At 46.3% G+C, this 27,549-nt stretch overlaps 1 protein-coding gene across 2 annotated transcripts in view; it reads right to left on the reverse strand.

Annotated features, from left to right (window-relative positions):
- The window catches only part of LOC135399023 (trissin receptor-like), a 456,620-nt gene extending 434,558 nt beyond the window's left edge, over positions 1–22,062 (reverse strand). Inside the window, exons 1-2 of one of the 2 annotated variants that reach the window (XM_064630649.1) lie at positions 21,853–22,062; positions 4,419–4,545 (exon numbers count right to left, since the gene is read on the reverse strand). The gene's annotated coding sequence lies outside the window, so the exon portion shown is untranslated. The remainder of the gene's footprint in view (positions 1–4,418; positions 4,546–21,852) is intronic. The other variant, XM_064630652.1, reaches the window with a different exon arrangement.
- Positions 22,063–27,549: the final 5,487 nt, after the last annotated feature.

The raw sequence follows: 27,549 nt of genomic DNA on the forward strand, positions 1-27,549 counted from the left end.
CTAGTGCTCACATGGAAGCAATGCAATGAGGTAACATGCTCCATTCATGAACTCTATAGTAGAACACATCACAATGACAACCGATTATTCAGATTTTTTTTAACTACTTTGTCTTTTGGAACTTTGATTGCGGAGCCTATTATTGGGGCTTTATGTGATTCCCTTCTTGAGACACTAGATTGCTGATGCTGTGCAGTGTGTTAATTTTGAAACTGTACTGTGCTGAGGTATAAAAAGAGAATTGTCATATCTGCATTTGAATACATAGGAATAATTTGTAAGTACTTTCCTTGTTGACATTTATATCTGCACCAGGTCCCAACATTCTTGATTGATGGAAAATGTGAATAAAGATATTTATCTGCTTGCCAAACAATACACAAATGTCGTGTTTTCTAGTGAGATATTCCCTGTTCACCAGACATAAATGTAGAAAAGTTGAAGGGGCACAATGATGGTAGAGTCTAGCATTGTTTTTTGCACCTTCGCATATATTCCCTGTTATTCGTGTGCACATGTAGTACTAGGAAGGTACAACATGCACATAAAAATAATTTTGTATGCATCCACACATATGGTTCAGAAGATTAGATAGATGACCAAGAACACAACTGTGCTGCATGTGCAATGGGTATGCTAACGCATAACTTCCATGACGACAAGTACATGGGCCCTGTAAGACTGCCCTTTGCGAATGGTTTGGTAATGTGTCTCTAACTGTAAAGGTAAGAGGCAGTCGAGAATGCTGCAGACAGGGTTGCACCTTACATATTGCTTATCATGTCCTACATGATAAATATTAAATACAAAGTGATTTGTGCAATAATCCCCGAGTACGGAATTAATTCCGAGGCTGGCCAATGATGTCTCCCAGGACGACAAGTCACATAAATTGCCTCTGACACTTTTACACCCCGTGGGCTGAGTTGTGAGTTGAAACTGCACTCTACAGTTGGACAAGGTGCACCCACTGATTTGATTTCTAGGATCTATGCTATGCCCTAACTCTTCAGACCCCACATTTCTAAAAACACAATTTCTAAGTGGCAATTTGTGCTCTGGTATTTCTTTTGAGTCTGCATGGTGTGCAACCACATGACTTCCTGAGCTTTCGTGTGGATGTTTTTGTGCTACGGTTTACGGCTACAATATCCATATGCTAGACATGAAATGCAGTAGTTTGTAGCGTGCCACACGACGCAGCATGACATGGGAGGGTGTGATTCAAAGAAAGCTTCTGGAAAATGCACAGAATCCCACAAAAAGCTTAAAATGTGATTTGTATTTCGTTTTACGTCGCTCGTCGTTCCGTAACACCGTCGACGGTGTTCCACATTGGTAAATCGTACGTAAAACTCGTCCCATAGCAGTATGCGGTTTCTCTAATACCTAGCACAATTTTTTCCTGCAAAAATCAAACGCTGTCGGCATTTTGTGCCTAAAACGGCTGTTCCTAAGATAATTGACCCTACAATGGGCAAGTGCTGTAAAGGGGCTAACGCAGACGCGACTTGATACAAATTGTACGTGCTCAAAAAACTCAAACGACGAATTCCAGTCACAACATTGCACAGAGCTTGGTTCACGAATGAGTTCGCAGCTGCTGCACTGTTTACTTATCGCGGAACTAGCAGACCCCGGAACCCGGCTGTCCGTCAACTTCAAGCACAGATACGTGAAGCCACGAAAAGCCGTAGCTGAAATCCACTGACAAGTACGAAGGCACATATACGTCACAATGCCCGTTCGGGTGCATCTACGTCATAAAAATGGCTGCGCCCATGTGCGTTTCGGAATGAATTATCTGTTGTTGTTGCTGTTTTACATGGTACTGTACCGAACTGGGAGAATGAAGGTGCAGTTTGGGGAGAGCTGGATGTGGGCTTTCGGGAATATCACAACCGTTTCGACTATTTGGGATATCGGCATAGCTGACCTTTAACACTGCGTGGCCAATCGCTTTCCGTACGCAAGGTAATATAACGAGCGCATACTCCTCATGCGCACGACGTATATGAGCATATGGGAGTATTAATGTGAATAAGCTACTTTCTTATGTACGCCATAACTAACAGCTTTCATGAATGCGAACGAGAGAGCAATACCGTGCGCGCAAATCGCGACCCAATAACCGCGCCCCCCTTTTCTTTCCCGCATTTGGGCTAGCTTAGGAAATCATCTTCTCTCATCAATTTCTTGTGAATGTGGGGGTGACTGGGGGGACAACGTAAAAGATAATGTGCTGGGGGTGAGTGCGCGACATCCTGATTCGTAGCGTGGCTTGGTACGTAGAAGAGGCGGTAGCCGGCACTGTGCAGTTGGTAGCATCTCTGACCGAAAATCAGAGGGTTGCGGGTTCGAATCCCGCTGCTGGTGTCTTTTCTTCAACCGCCACGGCTGAGTAGACGTGCGGCTCCCGATATGTTGCCCGTTGCCAATAAGAGGCCTGTCGCTGCTTTGATTAAATGAGCCCATCGCGTACCAACTAAGGCTCCCATGAGTTTGTCAGAAAGGAGGCAGTTGACGAGCGAGTTTCATGTAAGAAGCAAGGGAACATGTAAGCAAGTTTCATGTAGGCAGCAAGGGAACTGTGCCTACATGTGTCTGAAAGCGCCCGACGAAAATCCAGGAAAAAACCCAGACAGCACAGCCGGCAGCGGGATTCGAACCCGGGTGCCTCCCAGTCTCGACGTGACATCGCCACGTTTTATTTCATTTCATGGAACACGCCCAGGCGCAATGCGTCCTGAGAGTGACACGCTATAGCAGCGAAGGGTACCGTACCGACTTACAAACATGTGACTTGGTTACCTATAGGTACACGTCTGTAAGCCCGTACGGTCCATGGAGGTAAGAAACTAAGGAGAGGGCAATAACCACAGAGGGCCGTGGGACTCCTCTAGCGGTGGCTCCTGGCAATACCACGCCCATCTAGTTGCCCGGTCACGTGATCCCCACATGTTTCGGTGTTATGGCGGTCTGCTCGGAGGCTTGCAGGGTTAGCAAACCTCATCTTCAGCAATCCTCTTACCTTCAAGGAGTCCTTTTGAACAATACTTTGAAGACTGTGTGATGACATTTGCTGCTTGATAAATCACAGCAAAACATCAGCAAAACAGAAGAAAACCCAAGCAATGTCATGATGTCGTGCGTACATCTTCTAGCGATTTAGCGATCCATTGCTTCCACACAGAGCTTGTCTATTTTGTGTTTCAACGGGTATGATAACTTCTAACTCCAAACATGTTATGAAAGCGTAAGCAAGTTATTCGGCCGGGGCTCGTCTCTGTATTCAGGTAAGATACGCCGCGGGCATAGAGGACGCCATGTTTTATGACGTATGGCAGTGACGTTTATGGGTCACGTGTGTGGGCAACTAACTACAATGCCATGCGCGGGCCACAGCACGCCCGCTTGCATTCGGATTGGCGCTTAGGGCATCTGCTTAGTTTCTTACCTCCATGGTACGGTCCCATTTTCTGCTTGCGTGTCACTCCGAGGAAGTAATGCGCCGTAGCGTGTTGCGTGAACTTCTGCCCAGTACCGTACGTCTCAATTTGCCTAGTACTATATTGCTTTTAGTATAACCGTTCAAGTTTAATGAATCACAATTTTCCCCACTGTTTTGGTGCACTATAGCCTGAGCTGCTTGTGCGTCATAAATACTCCAATCATCATCATCGTCCACGTCGTCGTCGCCACCACAAGGTTCCACCGCATGACAGAGGCTATTATTAGATAACCCAATAGCTGTTCTCTAGACGCCTACATGTCTTGCCACTGTTGCCATCTGTTGCCGCCTAGCCACGCAAACGAGGGAAGATGAAGTTGCTGGAGACGAGCACTCTGACTACGGTGATGGGAAGCAGCAAGCTACAAGTTCGCTTAGAAGTTTGCCGATAAGTTACGCTGACCGTGAGAAAAAGCAATCGTAAGCCATGACAGTAAGTGTCGACGGGGGCCGAACTATAATGTCCGGACGGAAGGAAAGCACCTTTTGTCAATGGCTTCTGCACAGAGGCTGGAAGAAAGGCTCAGGTCTGTTTGACAGCTGAATGAAGTGGTGTGTGTCACAATGGTCTCTATTTGGGAAACAAGCACAGCAGGCAAGAAGGAAATGCAGTGGTGTTTATAAATACCGCATCACAGCACCTAGCTGCATTGAAAGGCGTTCTGTGGACATGGTTCACGTCCAGGTTGCCACGCATTGCCAAGCATTTCATGTCCATTATCATAGCGTTCGGATCTTATTCAAGAAGGAGCCACTATCCACGCTGTGGACTACTTGACTTCTGCTCCAGAATGTTTCATACGTAGCATATGTAACTGAACCACTCCCTAGTCAGCTCTTTTCCCATGTCTGAAGAAGGCCAAAAAGAAAGGTTTTCCAACCTCATCACGCATCGACTCAACCTTACCTTATTCAGTAATCAGCGAATGATTCGTTGCTTCGCCCTATCGGAACCACGACGAACTATACATAGCAGTTGTCGTTCGATAGTAGCGTTGTCCAAGTGAGAAGGTTGAAGGAGGAGGACATTGGTCCTGTGCAATGTTCAAAAGAATAAAGTCAGGTTAGGAAACCGGATGATCACTAAGCTACACTATAAGAAAAAAAAAAGGAATAAAATGGGGAGTAATTGCAGCTTCTCGTCCCCTATAGACTGCAATTAGTCCCTATTTTAGTCCCTTAACCCTGATATTTCCTCCCCGGGACTGCAAATTGTCACTGAACATTCTACACACACACTCTACGTATACAGGGTGTTCAAAATTAAGCTTTCACTAGCACTTTATAAATAGGCGAACAAAAGAAAACTGGTGCTGCTTTTTCTGTTCCTTGAGTAAGAAACAGGTGCGACATAATTAGCAGCACCTGTTCCTTACACAAGTGGCGTAAAGTTATCATCCGGTTTCCTGTCATCGCTGTGTTTGCGTAGCGCGCGTGAAAGCTTAATTTTGAACACCCTGTATTTGTGCTCTCGGTCAATTTGATGGCATAAGGCTGCATAACTGAGCCAACTTATAGCAATTTTCCACCCACACAAAGTAAGAAACAGTTAGCGCCTCTTTCTTCACAAATTGTGTCCTATGTATGTCGCAAGATTTTATATCACTCGATATATCACGGTTGACGGTTTGATTCAAAGCATTGTCGTGCATGGACAAGAATTGTGTACCTGGGACTCTTAGAATAGAGCCTGAAATGTAGTCTCCACTCTGTGACATTCATTTATTCCCGAAAGGGATTATTTTTTGTGCCAATGCTTTTCGACCCTAAGAGGAGTAATATTACTCCTTTTTTTTCCTAAGGGTGTAGGGTGGAAGAAGTCACACTAGTCCATCACTAATTTTATAGCTAGCCGCAATAGGACCGGGGAATAGTCACTTATTTCGGTCGTTGTTTTTTTTTAATGGGAATCTATGTAAGTGGGCCGGTAAACCCTTCCCAATGTGTGCAGGAAATGGTATGCTGCTCCCCCCCCCCATACACACACACTTCACGCAATGGAACATTTCATGCCTGACAAAGATCCACCAATAGAACGATTATTGTTCTCCAACGGGAGCAAACGAATCCAGCTCTGGTTCTAGGACCCAGGACCACATAGCTCTGACAATGGAATTCGCCTCTAGTAACTAGCATCGTACCCTCTGCTATCCCCAACACTGGTGATCGGGTCTACTCACCAACCGTGACTGACTCATTGGTGTACACTGCTGGTACACGGAGTTCAAGAATCATTTTGAATCATTGAAAATCATACGGTCATTCATGTGGGTGTTATGCCTTCTATTTTTTTAGATTGTCACTATTATAAATCACTGTGAGAAGACGATGAAAAATATGCAAGAAACGAGAAAGGAATATCTTCATTTCTGCTAATTTTTCAGTATTAGCTGTCGTCATGGCTGACTTCCGAACCTCCAGGAATATGAAGTACGGCATCGTGATCGCATTATTCCTGCTGTCCGGGGCACTTTTTGCCGCCGGGACAGTTCTAGTGCACCTCGACATCCCAGGAGGCCGCGGCCTGTTGGCTGCCGCCGCCTTCACTTCGCTGATGGCCTTAACGGTCGTCTATTTCATGTGCGTAAAGAGCCTCCAAGGCTTCGTGTTGGACGTCGAGTCCATAGAGGAGCACCTGTCAAGCTCAGGATCCGAACCCCGACCAGTGTCGGAGGCCATGCGAGTGCGGATCCAGGCGTGGATCCAAGGGGTCAACAGAGCTTTGTGGCCGGAAGGCGTCCCAGAAGAGCAAATCCAGTACTCTAGGCCACCGTCGCCAAGTTCAGGAGCGGGTAGTTCTTCCCGCTCCCTGAACTAGTGCGCGACAAGGCGGCGGACAACAACATCAGTCCGCCGCAGGTCCTCCAGACCATCGGAGGACCATGTATAGAGTATCCCAGCCTTGGGCAACACCATCAGCCCGCTGGATGTCCTCCAGACCATCGGAGGACCGTGGACAGAGTGGCCTCGCGGTGGGCAACACCATCAGCCCGCCGCAGGTTCTCCAGACCATCGGAGAGCCATGGAGGAACTGGTCTAGCGGTAGGAAATACCATCAAGCCTTCGCAATTCCTCCGGACTACCGGAGGACCATGGACAGAGCAGCCTAACAGAGGACGAACACCATCAGCCAGCTGTAGGTCCGCCAGAACATCGAAGGGCCATGGAGGATCTGGTTTAGCGGTGTCCCATAACATCAACCCACCGTATATCTTTTTATCGCCATATATCGGCCTAGTGGTGCGCAGCAGAATCAACTCGCTCTGGAGAGCGCCTGGTGTCAACGACGTTTTCCTTAGGTTTCACAGAACCATGAATAAGTAGCAGGCACATTGGCGCCCACGATATTTCCTCCAGGTCACCGAACACCATCGGCAATATATATGCAATATGCAATGTCGATATGTCGATATGTATGCAATATCGGCATACATATTGCCGATGGTGTTCGATACATAGTCGATGTTGGTGTTGATACATATTGCAATGACTCAGAGGCGGGCAACGCTCTCAGCGCGTCGTATATTCTCCAGGCTGTCGGGAGACTATTCATATACCAGTATAGCGGTGCACAGCGGAACGCGTTCACGCAGTTTTCTCCAGACCTCCGGAGAACACCGGCAGCCACATCGCTCGATATAACGCGCCACGAACCAACTACAGTCCAGCCATGAGTAAGTGGAAGATAACACTACTGATATGACAACTTAGCGACGCCCAATGCTATTCGTCCTCGGCCTATTTCTCCACACCACGAAAGAACACTGGCAGACAAATCGCTCACTATACCGGCCATCAACCAAGCAAATCTTCTCCAATTCCTGTCTGTGTTCTTTCTGCTGCTGAATGTCCACCATGAAGCAATCACAGCCCAGCAATGACTAAATAGCAGGCTGTACAATCAACCCGACAGAGATCATCAACAGATTATACAGATTAAGTGAAGTGTTCACACGCTTCAACAAGCACAGCCCTTTTGGATCCTACCGCACCCGGAAGTACACACAGAAATTCCGGGAGTCAATAAGAAATCAGAAACGGACGCCTCCGTGCTCAAGACATTGCCCCTAGCATATCTTTAGGGCATCTTCTCATCAAAAACAGTCTATACATCTATACAGATGGTTCCTCTACAGAAGATCTGAAAGCGTATGTATCCCAAACCACGCGGAAGGGGTACAGGCTCTCGCATGGCACCTCATCTAACGCTGCTGAACTACAAGGTATATTCAAGGCACGATTCCACATGAAGAAATCTCACCCGAAAACTTGGCTCATCTGCGCACATTCGAAGTCCTCCTTAGAAGTTATCATTAAAAGAAGGGATTTGAATTATAGGTGCACAAACTATTTTATATCCTCACCACACTCATCGATGCCGTAGAGTCAGGACACAGTGTAACACTGCGGTGGATTCCCTCCCACTGTGGTATATCTGGGAATGAAGCAGCCGACGAAACAGCCAAGGAAGCTCTAAGCAAGACAGAGCTCAACGCCATACCTTTCTCGAAAGCCAACTCCAAAGCCTATCTAAGAAAAACGACGACCGAAAAATCGAGAGGACTCTGGAAGGCATACCTACCACCTGCTGATAATCTCTCTTTCATCGATCCTAATTTGACAGCTATTGTTCCAGCATGCCTGGGGAGACCACTACAAACAACCATCCACAGAAAGCTTGTCAGCTCTATTCATGGACAATGCTCTACAGAACGAAACTCACATCAACTTCGTTCCTCACATCCCACCGTATATCTTTTTATCGCCATATATCGGCCTAGTGGTGCGCAACAGAATCAACTCGCTCTGGAGAGCGCCTGGTGTCAACGACGTTTTCCTTAGGTTCCACAGAACCTTATCATGGGCGCCAATGTGCCTGCTACTTATTCATGGTTCTGTGGAACCTAAGGAATGCCAATGCCAAACATCCCGCAGAAGCCTTCGCAGTTACGCTGAAGCTTCAAAGAAATGTAGCTGCAGGTACACACCAGGGAGACCGCATAGCTCCAGAAACCTTCCTGTTATACGAAGAAGAAACACCATTAGAAGGCTGGAAAACACTGACAGGTAGAACGTTCTTTATAACGCGCCACTAAGGAGCCATTCACAGGCCAGCAGTAGCTACACAGCGTGAAATACTATCAACTCACCCAAATATCCTTCAGGCCAACGGACCGGCTATTGATGCAGACAAATAGATGTGCGCAATCTTATTCACTCAACGCCACTGGAGGACACCAGGAGGCAAATCGCTCCGGTATAGCACGCCCCCAAACGGCAGCCACAGAGTTGCAATGACAGAGCGGCGCACTCGACTGCCGGACCACCAGCGCATAGAGAGGCTGCAGATGTTGCAAAACAGCGGTATGCAAAGCCATTCACCCACGGTATGTTCTCCAGACTCCCGGAGGACTCTTGCAAAAGGACCACTTGCTATGACACGTCTCCGAGTAACCACCATAAGGTGCCACAGTGGAGCAAGTCGGGATGTGTTACTCTGCGTGAATGTGGGCGTGACTGGGGAACAACGTAAAAGACAATGCGCTGGGGGTGCATGGCACACTGTTTCCTAGCGTGGCTTGGTACGTAGAAGAGGCGGTAGCCAGCACTGTGTAGTTGGTAGCATCTCTGACCGAAAATCAGAGGGTTGCGGGTTCGAATCCCGCTGCTGGTGCCTTTTCTTCAACCGCCACTGCTCAATAGAGATGCGGCTCCCAATACGTTGGAGGCCAGTTGATGCTTCGACTAAATGAGCCCATCGCGCTCCAACTTATGCTCCCATGAGTTTGTCAGAAAGATGGCAGTTGACGAGCGAGTTTCATGTAAAAAGCAAAAGTGTCCTCTCTGTCGCAATCCTTGCCTTCGATTTTGCTAAAAAAAGAACGTATTTCATGTCCAGGCCTTCCAGTGACTACGTGGATCAGGGCACTGGGCGACCCTCGCGGGGAATGTGCAACGATTTATTGATGCCTCCTCCATGCCCAATGTTGTGGCTGAAGGCAGTTTGGGAATTTGGACATGATGGATGATGCCAAGTTCACTGCACCATTTTCATCACTCTCCGCAGAGGTAACCGGGAGGCTGCTCACCCCAAGTTACAAGTTTTCGCACTCTCGAGCGCCATTACAGGGCGACAGACATTCCAAGGTATTTTCTTTTTGTTTTTGGATTATGCAGCGTCCCTTTATGACTTAAAATTCAATGCGATTTTCACGTTGTTAAAAGACGTAGCGTCATTCGCAGTCAGACCTGTAAAGTAATTAATTGCAAGTAATTGAATTGTTGTAATTAATTACTTTCTTAGTAATTAATTACTTCCGGAATTACATTAGGTTTTATGTAATTGTAAAATTACATAAATTACTTTTACAAGTAACGCGTAACGCGTACAAATATGTGTTTCCTACGGTGTTGAAATGGTGTAGTTTGTATCTGAGAGCCATAGTGAAACACACGCAGCAAGGACAGACGTTTGATGCCCTCAAGAAACTTGGCAACACATTGCAGGGACTCTGGATGCTGCGTAAATTTCCAGAACACAGAGATCAAGGCTGCGTTTAAACAACAAGTGGTTAGAGAAATCCAAGACAGTTGCATGTGTAAGCAGTTCGCTGTTGGATTTGCTTCTGTCCGAGATACGTTATCTCAAAGGGGACACACGGGCACACTCCCAGAGGTACTAGGGCTGGCTGTGAAATAGAATGAGGAGAGAGGGAAGATATACCAGGGGTGTTCAAGTCAAACCGGGACTTTCTGTCTCCTATGTGTACAAATGGCTCGCGCTACTTCTTTTTCGTCATTTTCACACGCGACAGGCCTCCGTGTTCACCACGTGGTGGTCCAAAGTTTGTGCAAAACAGAAGACACGTGCTGGACAAGATGGCCGACAACGAGGTGAGCGCGCACATCGAACAGTGAATATAGTCATGAAGTTTCTCGTGAGTGAAGGCGTAAAGTCATCTGAAATTTACAGAAGACTTCAGGCTCAGTATGGCCACGATACACTTAGCCGCAGCAAAGAGTTTGAGTCGTGCAAACGGTTCCGAGACGGCCGTACATCAGTGCAGGACGATCCTGGCCGGGGCGGCTCAGAGCCCAGTGTCAGAGTTCCTGAGAACATTCAACGTTTTTCCACGGTTTTCTGGAACAAGGCTGGCGTTGTTCATGTTGATTTTCTGCCCAGTGGTATCACCATCAATAGTGCATACTACGGACAGGTTCTCAGGGATGTGCATAAGGGGCTGAAGCAGAAGCTGCCGGGCCACATCACCAAGGAGTCCTCCTCCTACAGGACAATGCACGCCTGCATACCGCGCATCTAACGACACGCACCTTACAGGAACTTGGCTGGGCGTTGCTGCCACATCCCCCTTACAGCCCACAGCTCGCCCCCAGCGATTTCCATCTCTTCGGGCCACTGAAGGCGTTCCTTCGGGTCCGCCACTTCAGCTGCGACGACGAGGTCAAGAATGCGGTCCGATCATGGCTGCTACGCGCCGGTAAGGATTTCTACACTGCTGGCATCCAAGCTCTCGTGACACGCTGGGACAACTGTATTAGTGCAGCTGAGATTACGTTGAAAAATAAAACTAATTTCTCGCCTGTAAGTTCGTTTTACTTTTGCGAGAAATGAAAAGTCTCGGTTTGACATGAACGCCCCTCGTATAACCCCTTTTTCTTGTCTCTTATTCTGTTGGTTAAATTGTCATTTGTTTAGCAGCATATATGTGTATATTCCAGAGTCCGCTAATAAATATATCAGTTGAGAGCTAGCAGTCGCATTGTAGTTGTCTCATCCTGTCCTTGGCTGTTTGTATTTCATATGGCCATGTTTGCTATTGCAAAAAAAAAAAACGAAAAGAGCATAGAAAAACACGGAAACAGCAACCTGCAAAGCTGCCTGTTCTAGTGCTCACATGGAGGCAATGCAATGAGGTAACATGTTCCATTCATGAACTCTACATAGTAGTACACATCACAATGACAAATGATTATTCAGATTTTTTAAAACTACTTTGTCTTTTGGAACTTTGATTGCGGAGGCTATTATTGGGGCTTTATGTGATTCCCTTCTTGAGACACTAGATTGCTGATGCTGTGCAGTGTGTTAATTTTGAAACTGTACTGTGCTGAGGTATAAAAAGAGAATTGTCATATCTGCATTTGAATACATAGGAATAATTTGTAAGTACTTTCCTTGTTGACATTTATATCTGCACCAGGTCCCAACATTCTTGATTGATGGAAAATGTGAATAAAGGTATTTATTTGCTTGCCAAACAATACACAAATGTCGTGTTTTCTAGTGAGATATTCCCTGTTCACCAGACATAAATGTAGAGAAGTTGAAGGGGCACAATGATGGTAGAGTCTAGCATTGTTTTTTGCAGCTTCGCATATATTCCCTGTTATTTGTGTGCACATGTAGTACTAGGAAGGTACAACATGCACATAAAAATAATTTTGTATGCATCCACACAAATGGTTCAGAAGATTAGATGGATGACCAAGAACATAATTGTGCTGCCATGTGCAATGGGTATGCTAACGCATAACTTCCATGACGACAAGTACATGGGCCCTGTAAGACTGCCCTTTGCGAATGGTTTGGTAATCTGTCTCTAACTGTAAAGGTAAGAGGCAGTCGAGAATGCTGCAGACAGGGTTGCAACTTACATATTGCTTATCATGTCCTACATGATAAATATTAAATACAAAGTGATTTGTGCAATAACCCCTGAGTACGGAATTAGTTCCGAGGCTGGCCAATGATGTCACCCAGGACGACAAGTCACATAAATTGCCTCTGACACTTTTACACCCCGTGGGCTGAGTTGTGAGTTGAAACTGCACTCTACAGTTGGATAAGGTGCACCCAATGATTTGATTTCTAGGATCTATGCTATGCCCTAACTCTTCAGACCCCACATTTCCAAAAACACAATTTCTAAGTGGCAATTTGTGCTCTGGTATTTCTTTTGAGTCTGCATAGTGTGCAACCACATGATTGGATTGGATTGGATTGGATTGGAAAAGAACGAAAAATATGGAGAGGTTAGTCCCGACCCAGTCAGAACTGGCTACTCCAAAACGCGTTTGTTGGTAAACAAAAAGAAAGAAACAGGTCAGCAACGAAAAATAGGACAAACAAAGAAACAACCAAGCAGGATAAAGCATAAACCACATGACTTCCTGAGCTTTCGTGTGGATGTTTTTGTGCTACGGTTTACGGCTACAATATCCATACGCTAGACGTGAAATGCAGTAGTTTGTAGCGTGCCACACGACGCAGCATGACATGGGAGGATGTGATTCAAAGAAAACTTCTGGAAAATGCACAGAATCCCACAGAATGTGATTTGTATTTCGTTTTACGTCGCTCGTCGTTCCGTAACATCGTCGACGGTGTTCCACATTGGTAAATCGTACGTAAAACTCGTCCCATAGCAGTATGCGGTTTCTCTAATACATAGCACGATTTTTTCCTGCAAAAAATAAAACGCTGTCGGCATTTTCTGGCTAAAACGGCTGTTCTTCTTCTCTCTTCAATTTCTTGTGAATGTGGGGGGACTGGGGGGACAACGTAAAAGATAATGTGCCGGGGGTGAGAGCGCGACATCCTGATTCGTAGCGTGGCTTGGTACGTAGAAGAGGCGGTAGCCGGCACTGTGTATAGTTGGTAGCATCTCTGACCGAAAATCAGAGGGTTGCGGGTTCGAATCCCGCTGCTGGTGCCTTTTCTTCAACCGCCACGGCTGAGTAGACGTGCGGCTCCCGATATGTTGCCCGTTGCCAATAAGAGGCCAGTCGCTGCTTTGATTAAATGAGACCATCGCGTACCAGCTAAGGCTCCCATGTGTTTGTCAGAAAGGAGGCAGTTGACGAGCGAGTTTCATGTAAGAAGCAAGGGAACATGTAAGCAAGTTTCATGTAGTTATCAAGGGAACTGCGCCTACATGTGTCTGAAAGCGCCCGACGAAAATCCAGGAAAAAAAACAGACAGCACAGCCGGCAGCGGGATTCGAACCCGGGTGCCTCCCAGTCTCGACGTGACATCGCCACGTTTTATTTCATTTCATGGAACACGCCCTGGCGCAATGCGTCCTGAGAGTGACACGCTATAGCAGCGAATGGTGCAGTACCGACTTACAAACATGCGACTTGGTAACCTATACGTACACGTCTGTAAGTCCGTACGGTCCATGGAGGTAAGGAGAGGGCGATAACCACAGAGGGCTGTGGGACTCCTCTAGCGGTCGCTCCTGGCAATACCACGCCCATCTAGTTCCCCGGTCACGTGATCCCCACATGTTTCGGTGTTATGGTGGTCTGCGCGGAGGCTTGCAGGGTTAGCAAACCTCATCTTCAGCAATCCTCTTACCTTCAAGGAGTCCTTTTGAACAATACTTTGAAGACTGTGTGATGACATTTGCTGCTTGATAAATCACAGCAAAACATCAGCAAAACAGAAGAAAACCCAAGCAATGTCACGATGACGTGCGTACATCTTCTAGCGATTTAGTGATCCATTGCTTCCACACAGAGCTTGTCTATTTTGTGTTTCAACGGGTATGATAACTTCTAACTCCAAAGATGTTGTGAAAGCGTAAGCAAGTTATTCGGCCGGGGCTCGTCTCTGTATTCAGGTAAGATACGCCGCGGGCATGGAGGACGCCATGTTTTATGACGTATGGCAGTGACGTTTATGGGTCACGTGTGTGGGCAACTAACCACAATGCCATGCGCGGGCCACAGCACGCCCGCTTGCATTCGGATTGGCGCTTAAGGCATCTGCTTAGTTTCTTACCTCCATGGTACGGTCCCATTTTCTGCTTGCGTGTCACTCCGAGGAAGTAATTCGCCGTAGCGTGAACTTCTGTCCAGTAGTGTACGTCTCAATTGGCCTAGTACTATATTGCTTTTAGTATAACCGTTCAAGTTTAACGAATCACAATTTTCACCACCGTTTTGGCGCACTATAGCCTGAGCTGCTTGTGCGTCATAAATACTCCAATCATCATCATCGTCCACGTCGTCGTCGCCACCACAAGGTTGCACCGCATGGCAGAGGCCATTATGTGATGATATCCCAATAGCTGTTCTCTAGAGGCCACATGTCTCACCACTGTTGCCATCTGTTGCCGCCTAGCCACACAAACGAGGGAAGATGAAGTTGCTGGAGACGAGCACTCGGACTACGGTGATGGGAAGCAGCGAGCTACAAGTTCTCTTTGAAGTTTGCGATAAGTTACGCTGACCGTGAGAAAAAGCAATCGTAAGCCATGATAGTAAGTGTCGACGGGGGCCGAACTATAATGTCCGGACGGAAGGAATGCACCTTTTGTCAATGGCTTCTGCACAGAGGCTGGAAGAAAGGCTCAGGTCTGTTTGACAACTGAATGAAGGGGTATGTGTCACAATGGTCTCTATTTGCAAAACAAGCAAAGCAGGGCAGAAGGAAATACAGTGGTGTTCAAGAATACCGCATCACTGCACAGAGCTCCATTGAAAGGTGTTCTGTGGACATGGTTCACGTCCAAGTTGCCACGCATTGCCAAGCATTTCATGTCCATTATCATAGCGTTCGGATCATATAAGTATTTAAAGAGATTGAAACATTTATTTTACTGAAAAACAAACTTTCGGACGATGAAGGACGGACCTCCTGACATGATGAACGACGGACTCCGTCCGAAAGCTTGTTTTTCAGTAAAGTAAGTGTTTCAATCGCTTTAAATACTTATTTTATCTATTTGCGAGTGCTAGACTTCTTCCATTTTTGCCTGTTAGTTTCCGTTCGAATCTTATTCAAGAAGGAGCCACTGTCCACGCTGTGGACTTCTTGACTTCTGCACCAGAATGTTTCGAGCCACTTCCATCACTGCGGTAGGGCTAGGGATTGTATGGAAATGCATGTTTTTCTGGGGACAGTATATGCATGCAGGCCTAGACTGGAGTACAGGCGTGAATACCGTTTTTATATTTCTGGCATTTTTTTAATGAATGATATTTCTAAGTATAAGAGCATATCGTCCCCATTTTCAATGGAACAATTACAAAATACGCCGTTTTTATTGCTATTTGCGCGCATAAACAAACACAGAAGACAACAAAGGGAGCAACGCCGTACTTTTGGTCACAAGACATAGCAAACGTAACACCCTCCTGGCCATTCGGACCTCGTACAAAATGGCGTCGTCTTTCGTGGGCGCTCAACGCTTTTGTAAACAAAGGCGTTTCCTGTATTTATCACGGTTTTTGATAGACGCTCCTCGTCTCAAAGATAGGTTTTTGTAATGTTGCGACACCAAATTACGTAACTACACAGTAAACCTTTGGTGTAAATGGCTTGTCCCATGGCGCACACCTTTTTGGTGTTGCCTTTACACTCAAATGATGGGTGTTTCCTAATGCACCCTTTACTTAAGTGTATTCCTAATAAAACACTATTATAATGGGTGTTTAAAAAAAACACCCTTAAAATGGGAGCATTCTATTGAAATCACCTTCTGTGATGGAATTATTTGCTAGCAAATATTCCCTCGCAAATAGTGTAATAGGAGCTTCCGCGGCAGCATACCGACACCACTGGCCGAGACATACAGTTCGACGTTCTTGCTTCTATGGCAAGCAGCACCGCGAACGCGGTACACTTCCAGCAGTGGTTCCATCGTAGAACCTAAACCGGAGTGCAATGCGTCGCAGGCACGCCTCGTTAGCTTGTTAACACTGTGGGACCAACGTGAGTGCAGAGGCCTAAAGAGACCTGGGGCACCCTCAGTAGCCTATATTGGCGTGTCGGATGCATCATATACTGAAATAAAATCTGTTGGGGCACGCTCGTTACATGTGGTGGAGCGTGTAACGTTTGTAACGGTGGCGGGAATGTGTTTTTGCAATTAACACCCACGTTTGCAACGAGTCAAAGGTATAAGTTAATTTCTAACATCCCTCCCTGTCAAAAATTGTGTTTTTAACTCAGGTTATCGTCTATAATGTGATTACTTGCTTAGCGGAGCTGTGAAACCAGCATAATTTTTCTCTCGCGAAATAAAACATCATTTTTAACACCATACTCCCAATTAAAATGGGTGTAAAAAAGGTGCATTCGACAGAAAACACCTGTTTCAACACCCCACTTTACAGCCTTAATGATCCACATTGGATAAGACGTGGTGTATGTCGATATTACACCTTTAGTAATGCATTTTTTGCACTCTTTGTGGAATAGAAAAGGGTGTTTTTGTAAGAATACACCTTGTTTGAGCAAATAAAGGTGTAAAATGATTTACTGTGTAGGTTAGTGCAAGTTTATGCGGTGATCGAGCTCAGGTGTGTGCAAACGGAGCAGTTAGGCCTTACGCGTACCGGTAACGGCGGTGAGTACAACCCTTACGTTGTTTCAGTCAGGTTTGCAGACACTAGTACATTGCATTGTTCTGCTTTGCGACGGCTACAGCAACCAAATAACATGTTGCTCGGGTGACCCTACGCTCATGTATTTCGTGGACCGAATGACAAGGTTTCGAAACCACGATACTGGTCAGATAGCGCGCGCCTCGGTTGCTTGGTAGCGGGTGGCGAGTTATCATGACAACCTTGCCGTAAGTGACCGCTTCAGGGCGGTAGAAAAAGTTGGAACTAGAGCAACACTGCGCTCTTCATCCATGCCCCTCTGAACAGCGGAAAAGAAAACGAAGGCAACCGCGGTCACTCAGCGGCAAAGACATTTTTGGTGCTTTTCTTTTTTTAATCGAGCAGCCATCCTTCTCTTGAAGTCCTTGAATTACTGTGCTATGGGCTGTTGTTACTCAGTGTGCGCGCAACGGTGTTTCGTGCTCCCACATACTACTACGTCGACGCCGCAATGGGAACCTACGTAAATGGGCGGGTAAACACTTCTCAATCTGTAGAGGAAACACTATGCCGCTCACCCCACCTCCCCCCCGCAATTGAGCATTTCATGCCTGGCCTGGATCCCCCAACAAAACGATTTCTGGTCCCCAACGGGAGAAAAATCATTCAGCACTAGTGCTAAGACACAGGAGCACCCAGCTCTGCCAATGGAATTCGCCTCTAGTAACTGACATCCTACCCTCTACTATCCTATCCGAACACTGATGATCGGGTCTATTTACCAACCGTGACTGACACATTGGCGTACACTGCAAGTACACGAAGTTCAAGAATCATTTTAAATAACTGAAAACCATATGATCATTTATGTGATCGTTCTGTCCTCTCTTTTTTTTGATTGTCACTATTATAAATCACTGTCTGAGGACGATGAAAAATATACAAGAAACGAGGAAGGCATATCTTCGTTTCTGCTAATTTATCAGTATTAGCTGTCGTCATGGCGGATTTCTTCACCTCGAGGAACTTTAAGTACGGCATTGTCGCCGCCTTGTTCTTGCTGTCCGGGGCACTATTTGCTACCGGGGCAGTATTTGTGCACCACGACATCCCTGGGGGCCGCGCCTTGCTGGCGGCCGCCGCCTTCTTTTTCGTCATGGCCTTAACGGTCATTTATTTCATGTGTGTAAGAAGCCTTCAAGGGTTCGTTCTAGACGTGGAGTCCATAGAGCAACACCTGTCCAGCTCTGGATCCCAACCCCAGCCGGTGTCTGAGGCCATGCGAGTGCGAATCCAGGCGTGGATCCAAGACGTCAATAGATCTTTGTGGCCGGAAGGCGTCCCAGAAGAGCCAGTCCAGTACTCTAGGCCACCGTCGCCAAGTTCGGGAGCGGGTAGTTCTTCCCCCTCCCTGAACTAGTGCGCGACAAGGCGGCGGACAACAACATCAGTCCGCCGCAGGTCCTCCAGACCATCGGAGGACCATGTATAGAGTATCCCAGCCTTGGGCAACACCATCAGCCCGCTGGATGTCCTCCAGACCATCGGAGGACCGTGGACAGAGTGGCCTCGCGGTGGGCAACACCATCAGCCCGCCGCAGGTTCTCCAGACCATCGGAGAGCCATGGAGGAACTGGTCTAGCGGTAGGAAATACCATCAACCCTTCGCAATTCCTCCGGACTACCGGAGGACCATGGACAGAGCAGCCTAACAGAGGACGAACACCATCAGCCAGCTGTAGGTCCGCCAGAACATCGGAGGGCCATGGAGGAACTGGTTTAGCGGTGTCCCATAACATCAACCCACCGTATATCTTTTTATCGCCATATATCGGCCTAGTGGTGCGCAAGAGAATCACCTCGCTCTGGAGAGCGCCTGGTGTCAACGACCTTTTCCTTAGGTTTCACAGAACCATGAATAAGTAGCAGGCACATTGGCGCCCACGATATTTCCTCCAGGTCACCGAACACCATCGGAATACATATTGCCGATGGTGTTCGATACATAGTCGATGTTGGTGTTGATACATATTGCAATGACTCAGAGGCGGGCAACGCTCTCAGCGCGTCGTATATTCTCCAGGCTGTCGGGGGACTATTCATATACCAGCTACGCCACGAACCAACTACTGTCCAGCAATGAGTAAGTGGCAGATAACACGGCTGATATGACAACGTAGCGACGCCCAATACCATTCGTCCTCGGCCTATTTCTCCACACCACGAAAGAACACTGGCAAACAAATCGCTCACTATACCGCGCCATCAACCAAGCGAAATCTTCTCCAATTCCTGTCTGTGTTCTTTCTGCTGCTGAATGTCCACCATGAAGCAATCACAGGCCAGCAGTGACTAAATAGCAGGCTGTACAATCAGCTCGACAGAGATCATCAACAGATTATACAGATTAAGTGAAGTGTTCACACGCTTCAGCAAGGACAGCCCTTTTGGATCCTACCGCACCCGGAAGTACACACAGAAATTCCGGGAATCAGTAAGAAATCAGAAACGGACGCCTCCGTGCTCAAGACATTGCCCCTAGCATATCTTTAGGGCACCTTCTCATCAAAAACAGTCTATACATCTATACAGATGGTTCCTCTACAGAAGACAGATCTGAAAGCGTATGTATCCCAAACCACGCGGAAGGGATACAGGCTCTCGCATGGCACCTCATCTACCGCTGCTGAACTACACGGTATATTGAAGGCACGATTCCACATGAAGAAATCTCGCCCGAAAACTTGGCTCATCTGCGCAGATTCGAAGTCCTCCTTAGAAGTTATCATCAAAAGAAGGGATTTGAATTATAGGTGCACAAACTATTTTATATCCTCACCACACTCATCGATGCCGTAGACTCAGGACACTTGTAACACTGCGGTGGATTCCCTCCCACTGTGGTATATCTGGGAATGAAGCAGCCGACGAAACAGCCAAGGAAGCTCTAAGCAAGACAGAGCTCAGCGCCATACCTTTCTCGAAAGCCAACTCCAAAGCCTATCTAAGAAAGACGACTCTGGAAGGCATACCTACCACCTGCTGATAATCTCTCTTTCATCGATCCTAATTTGACAGCTATTGTTCCAACATGCCTGGGGAGACCACTACAAACAGTCATCCACAGAAAATTTGTCAGCTCTATTCATGGACAATGCTCTACAGAACGAAACTCACATCAACTTCGTTCCTCACATCCCACCGTATATCTTTTTATCGCCATATATCGGCCTAGTGGTGCGCAACAGAATCAACTCGCTCTGGAGAACGCCTGGTGTCAACGACGTTTTCCTTAGGTTCCACAGAACCTTATCATGGGCGCCAATGTGCCTGCTACTTATTCATGGTTCTGTGGAACCTAAGGAATGCCAATGCCAAACATCCCGCAGAAGCCTTCGCAGTTACGCTGAAGCTTCAAAGAAATGTAGCTGCAGGTACACACCAGGGAGACCACATAGCTCCAGGAACACTCCTGTTATACGAAGAAGAAACACCATTAGAAGGCTAACTGATACAGCAATATGGCGGTTCACAATAATATTTGTCCACGGTGGTGTGTCTTGAGCACTGGAAAACAGTGACAGGTAGAACGTTCTTTATTACGCGCCACCAAGGAGCCATTCACAGGCCAGCAGTAGCTACACAGCGTGAAATACTATCAACTCACCCAAATATCCTTCATGCCAACGGACCGGCTATTGATGCAGACAGATGTGCGCAATCTTATTCACTCAACGCCACTGGAGGACACCAGGAGGCAAATCGCTCCGGTATAGCACGCCCCCAAACGGCCTACCACAGAGTTGCAATGACAGAGCGGCGCACTCTACTGCCGGACCACCAGCGCATAGGGAGGCTGCAGATGTTGCAAAACAGCGGTATGCAAAGCCATTCGCACACGGTATGTTCTCCAGCCTCCCGGATGACTCTTGGAAAAAGACCACGTGCTAGGACACGTCTCCGAGTAACCACCATAAGGTGCCACAGTGGAGCAAGTCGGGATGTGTTACTCTGCGTGAATGTGGGCGTGACTGGGGAACAACGTAAAAGACAATGCGCTGGGGGTGAGTGCGTGGCACACTGTTTCCTAGCGTGGCTTGCTACGTAGAAGAGGCGGTAGCCGGCACTGTGTAGCTGGTAGCATCTCTGACCGAAAATCAGAGGGTTGCGGGTTCGAATCCCGCTGCTGGTGCCTTTTCTTCAACCGCCACTGCTCAATAGAGATGCGGCTCCCAATACGTTGGAGGCCAGTTGCTGCTCTGATTAGATGAGTCCATCAATGATTCCAATTGGACAAACTTATGTTACTCTTTCCCTATCCTCTCTCGTCGATTTGTTTTAACGTCCCTGATAAGGTGCTAAGGCACTCACCTGTATTTTGTTAGAATATCTTGTTTATAGAATATATAGATATCCATCAGTTCTATGGTAATTGTATGCATTATATGAATGAATGAATAAAAATGATTGATTGAATATCTCGCGTTCAGAGTCCTTTAACACGTGCTATGACTGACCATAATTATGTTAATCGACAATATGGCATCGACATTTTTGCAAGTCGCAAAGTTTTCTCACCCACCATTAGGATAATCACAGTATCATAGTCATGCTTTGTGTGACGCTTGGTTATGCTTCTTGGTGTTGTTCTACTAGAGCGGTGCACTATTATTCAGAGTCATCAGTCGTTCATGACCACCATGAAAATAAAAACTAAACTGAACTGAACTTTCTGAGAATCATGCTCAGACTTGCACACAAGCAGACAAAACAAAGCTTCCAACGCCCCAGGAAGCAGTCGTTGTCAAATAGAGAAGGCATCAGGCCCGCACTTCATAAATGCTAGACAAGCACGGTCTTTCAACAACTGCCTTATTTGAATCGTTTAACCTCGCTCTTCTGTTCCAGATGTGGAATGCGGTTTTTTTTTTCCTTTGTTCCCGAAATAACAAGAACACGGCTCGGACGAGGAAACTACCGCTCACCTCTTGCACACTTGAGCATGAGACGCGATGTAAGATCCATTAACACTCAACCAACATACCCAGGCAAACACACGTTGTAAAACGCGACGCGACGTTGTCACACGACTAAATCTCAGAAAAGTATCGGGTTGCACACGAACACTTCAAACTGAGGGAGCGAACCACACGTCTTCGCGTTGCAACTGCGTCTCTGTGTGTCTACGTCTTAGCGGCGCCCTGGAATGGCAGCATAGCACGCGCATTTACTGATAACAGGAGAAGGACGACGGGCTGATAAGCTTAAATGCTTTCGTCACACTCCGGTGCACTCCTGCAACACCTCCTAGATATCAGAAGACCTGCTTCCACGTGGCACAGCGTCACACAGGAAGGCCTGCTGTGGATGCTACTATGACAATGAACTATCAATGAAAGAGCGAACAAGATAAAAGCTCCAAGCAGCTCGCAAAGCTTACGCAGGCCACCGTGAGTTAGGTAGGGCGCAGGCCTTCTGCTATCTAGGAGGTGTTGACTCGTGGCGGTATGTTCTTTCTTCCTTTTTTTTTTTTTATGGGTGCCGCATTGCAGCCTTCCCTAGAACGACTCAGGGCATTACTTGCAGAAATGGGTGCTCTGTCACAACATTGTCAGACATTGCCAGTCTACCTGCTACATAGTTTCATAAAAGTATATTCCTGTTTTTACCGCATCATGTCATGCGGTGGTGGTGGTGGTGGTGGTGGTTGTGAAAGGGTTCGTCATTGCCGGCCTCACAGAGGTGGGCAATGTCACGATTGACGCCCTGGGGGAATGTGCGTCATGGGACGACTTCTAAGGGAACTGTGCCGACATATGTGTGAAAACGTCTGAGGAAACCCCAGGACAAACCCCCAGACAGCACAGCCAGCACCGGGATTCGAACCCGGGTACATCCCAGTCTCGACATTACATGGCCAAGCTTTATTACACTTTATTGGACACACTCCGGCGCATACCTTCCTCAGAGCGACACGCTAGCAGCGAACGGTAGCGTACCGGGATACAAACAGGTGGCTTGGTTACCTAGGTACACGTCTCTAAGTCCATACGATCCCATTTTCTGCTACCGTGTCACTCCGTGGAAGGAATGGTGTGCCGTAAACTTTTGCCCAGCACTGTACGTCTCAATTTGCATAGTACAGTTTAGCCTATTTAATATCACCAAGGCCGTTCCATCGGATTTCGGTCATAACACGAATTGTCATATTAACGAGCAACGTCGATGATGCTCCAGGTAAGCCCTTCATAAAGGATTCTGCATGGCTCTGTCTCATTTATTGAAGACGCAGATATTTCAATTCAATTTATTCTACCAACACACTTTATTATTTACAACTAGGGTTCCTGGTTTTCGGTGCTTAACTCTATGAACATTCGGTGGGAAAAATCGGTGGCTATTTCGTCCACTAGGAATCGGTTGCTTTCGGTGGTAATATTTTGAAATGTGAAGACACCAGTTGGAAACCATCTAGAAACGATACGGGAGTTTCCCATGCACTTGAACCAACACGACAATTATTAAAACCGGAACTTGTTATAAAATATTGTGAGGTACATGTTAAGCGATGCAATTAAGTGACATAGCACGCCGCTCCTTTCGCTGTAGGAGTCAAACGCGAAAACGCTCCCTATAGACGAAATATTTCCTCTTTCAACAATGACCTCATGACTCATGTCCTCTGTCCCTTGCCAAGCAGTTCAGCACCAAGGGACGGCAAATTATATCAAGACATTTGAAGCCCTCATTTCGACGACTATCGGTGAATAATTATTTTCAACGAACGCATAAAAAATTTACCGGCCTACGTTTATCGGTGCTTTTCGGTAAATTTCGCAGAACCAACAAAATCACCAGTGCCTGTTGCGCACACGCGCGCACACCCACCAGACATAATACGCTGTTCACATACGTCGGCTGCGTCACAGTGCGATATTAATTCTCCTTTGAAATTGGTCGCAATAACGCCGCGTTCCCCACTGCCGGGCGGGAGCCCGGAGGTCATCGGAAGAAGTCGGTCCGTGCGCGACGGACGACGGTGTACGGCAACGACCAACCAATCAAAGCGAAGAACGAGACGAGCGTCCGCGGTGCATGAAGGCAAACGATTACGATTGCCTCGTAGCGCACGTGGAAGTCTCGCCTCCCTCGCCCTCGTCGGTTTATCTCGAGAGCACGGCCAACGCCACCTAGATAGAAAAAGCCTGCTTACTCGTCGACGTGACGTACAACTAATAACAGCCAATCAGTATCGTGTTTTCAATGCCGGCAGCCAATCAGGAGCGAGCTTTCAGCAGTAGTAGCCATAGAGAAGAACCACCGTCGTCTGCGAGCAGTGATTGAACGTCTCCGTGTACTGAACGAGGAAAAATTTAAAATAAAGCGCAAAATGTTCGATATTCTGATCAAGAACGCAAAATATCTTGATCAAGACTGGTTTTCTGGAAGGCGTGTTGCACTTTTGGTCCTCAGACTCAAGCCTGCAGGTTCTAAGTTGTGTGCAATCATTTGCGTGTTCTTGAGTTTGCAGAACGGCGAATCGCAGTAGCAGACGAATTCTGACGATGTATGTCACCGTAGCGAAGAAAATGAGGAGGCAATAAGCAGGCCTTCTGAAATCTAGGTGGCGCTGGCACGACGAACCTCGGAGTGGTTGTGAAAGTTGGTGGGTGAAAATCACCTCACCCCATGGTCATTCGTGCAGTAGTGGTAGTAGCTGTTAACGCCAAAACGTTACATGGCATTTCTCAAATGTGTCACATGAGTGATCGGAAAGGCCTACGTAACCATACGTACTTTACGCATTTAGTATTTTGTGGAAAGAAATGAGAACTTAACAATAGTTTTTAAATTACGAATTGGAGCCTTGTCTTGCATTATTGATAACTTTCTACGTTGTTTCTTTTTATTGGTTATTCGCTGTTAGTGTACTTGTCTATGTTGTAGCAGTTACTTTGCCACTTAGTACTCTTCTGCCTCGAAATAAATGAAGTTCGTTCCTTACAATGCACAAGAACTCGGTTTGGAGAGTTAGTCTAACTAACAAAGCGGCGAGCGGTAACAAGGCACCAATCACTGGAATCGAAGGTGACAGCTGGGTAACTAGCTAATTAGTTAATCCCGTGATACGTGAGGGCCCGCAGCAAAAGTATTGGGTCCAGTATATATTCAACCGTGCCGTCTGCTAGCTTTGTTTTCCAAACTCGTCCACTTAAGCAGATGGGAACAGCGGATAATTGCCCCTTAAGTATACTAGACGAACGCCATGCCTTTTTACTAGCTGGATCCCCTTAACTGGATCTGCGTAAGGGAGATTATGTGGTCTGTATCACCATTTTGCGGCATGCGATTTCTCCTCTGTGTATAACTGTATTGATCATGATGATGCAGTGTTGAATTTCACCAACATTATTGGAAATGCTATTTCTGAGTTTGTCACATATACCATACCACGTCGGCGCAAATACCCTATTTGGTTTTCTGCTCTCACGCGCAGTTATCATAGCAAAAAGAGATATTTTCATAGAAGATTTAAGAAATTTGGAAGGGCATTTGACTATGAACAATTTGCTGTTTTTTGACGGCTCTTCAAGAAGTCTGCTGACTCAGACAGTAATGCGTATTTGGAAGGGATTCAAGATGACGTAAAAAGCAATCCTCGTAATTTTTGGACCTGGCATAAATAATGTAAGCGTGAGAAAGCTAGCACTATGTCTCTGTTTGACGGTAATGTGATGCAATGCAATCCACCTGTCGTGGCAAATATCTTCGCGTCACACTATTTCGTCTGTGTTTCATGACTTGGCCAGCACAGATTCTGCCTTTTCTTTTACACAAATGCACAGTGATCATCTGCCCTCGTTTGTTATTACTGAGAATGATGTCCACAATTCAATTCGTAAACTAAGGCCCACAACGACACCGGGACCGGGAAGTTTAGCGTGACATCCTTTCGCCTGTGCTCGTATTCATATTTAATCTTTCTCTTAAACGAAATACTTTTCCACAACCGTGGAAGACTTCCCTTGTCATTCCTGTCCATAAATCGGGCAGCCATAACATTGTTACTAATTATAGACCTATAAGTATTTTATGCGTCTGCTCCAAAGTCTTCGAACACATTATTTATATTAATCTGTCCTCGTTCTTTAAGCGCAAAATTGCAGACAGTCAGCATGGCTTTATGCCTGGGAGATCAACAGTCACAAATCTTGTATCATTCATGTCAGTCTGTTCCCCTGCGTTTTTTTCTCGTGGTCAAATGGATGTAATCTATTTTGGCGTCTCGAAAGCATTTGACTTAATGAACCATATTCAGCTCCTTCGTAAGCTTGGTTTATATGGTTGGAGTTGGAGTCGGACGGACTAAAAATAATACGGAGAGGTTTATATGGTGTTTCTGACTCTCTTGTACGTTTCTTTGCCTCGTACTTACGGCATCGCTTATACTCTGTGTGTGTGTCCAGATCCTACTCTGATACCTATGTTTGTACGTCCGGTGTACCCCAGGGGTCAAATCTCGGACCTCTACTGTTTAATATTTTTATTAATGATCTTGTATCTTGTGTTAAACATTCCACCATGCTACAGTATGCTGATGACTTCAAAATAATGAAAAGCATAACCTCGCCTTCTGATTGCTTACTGCTTCAGGAGGATGTTTACAGTGTTATTTCTTGGTGTACTTCTAATTTCCTCAAAATCAACGCATCAAAAACTAAAGTTATCTCATTCACGCGCAAGTAACCCGATTTCAGTACTTTTCTGATGGCGAAATAGCCCGAGTCGACGGCATTCGTGATCTCGTTGTTGTCTTTGATGCGAAGCTTCAATTTCATGAGCATGTGAGAGCAATTCGTTCTGCTGCTCTGCGTATGCTTGGTTTGCTCACCTACAGCTGTAAAATGTTTTCTTCTCACACGGTATTTCTTACTCTCTACAAAGCTTGCGTTCTTCCCCGACTTGAGTATGCGTCAGTAGTATGGAATGCTTTATGTGCCACCGATATCAAACGTCTTGAAGCTGTGCAAAATTATATTTCATATAATATTATCAAATTTCAAAAATATTATTCATTTGCGTTTCTTGCGGAATGTCCCCGCATTTTTACCGTATGACTATGACAAGCTTTCAAATTATCTGCACTTGCTTCCTCTTGTTAACCGCCGCCACATTTATGACATGATGTTTCTTTATAAATGTGTGCACTCAATATTTGAATCCCCTTTTCTGTTAGGCCGCCGCCTAAATTTTTGTCTCCCGCGTGCTACTCTGCGGAACCCCCCAACGTTCTATGTCAACCACTGCTGTCCTAATGACCCCCTTATACACGATGCCAAATCTTGTTTAACTCGTTCCCTTCATCCCTTGATATTTTTTCAGCGTCATGTACATCATTTAGGTGTCATATCTCTTCTCATTTTTCGGAGATTTTTTTTCTTTTACTTTTTCAGATAATTTCCCTTTTGTTGCAGTGCGATTGCATTTGTTTCTCACATTACAATGCGCGTGTGCTCTTTTCTCGTTTTCAATTCACGTCATGTATTTTTTTTTCTTTTCTTCATGTACAGTCTCTTCTGTTTTTGTTTTTGTGTGTGTGACCGCGTAGATCGTGTCTCGTTGCTGGTGCATATTGTATTACTGTATTTATATGTATATTGTCTCTATTTGTAGTGCATTTT

Source organism: Ornithodoros turicata, chromosome 6 (genome assembly GCF_037126465.1).
Source record: "Ornithodoros turicata isolate Travis chromosome 6, ASM3712646v1, whole genome shotgun sequence".
NCBI lineage: Eukaryota > Metazoa > Arthropoda > Arachnida > Ixodida > Argasidae > Ornithodoros > Ornithodoros turicata.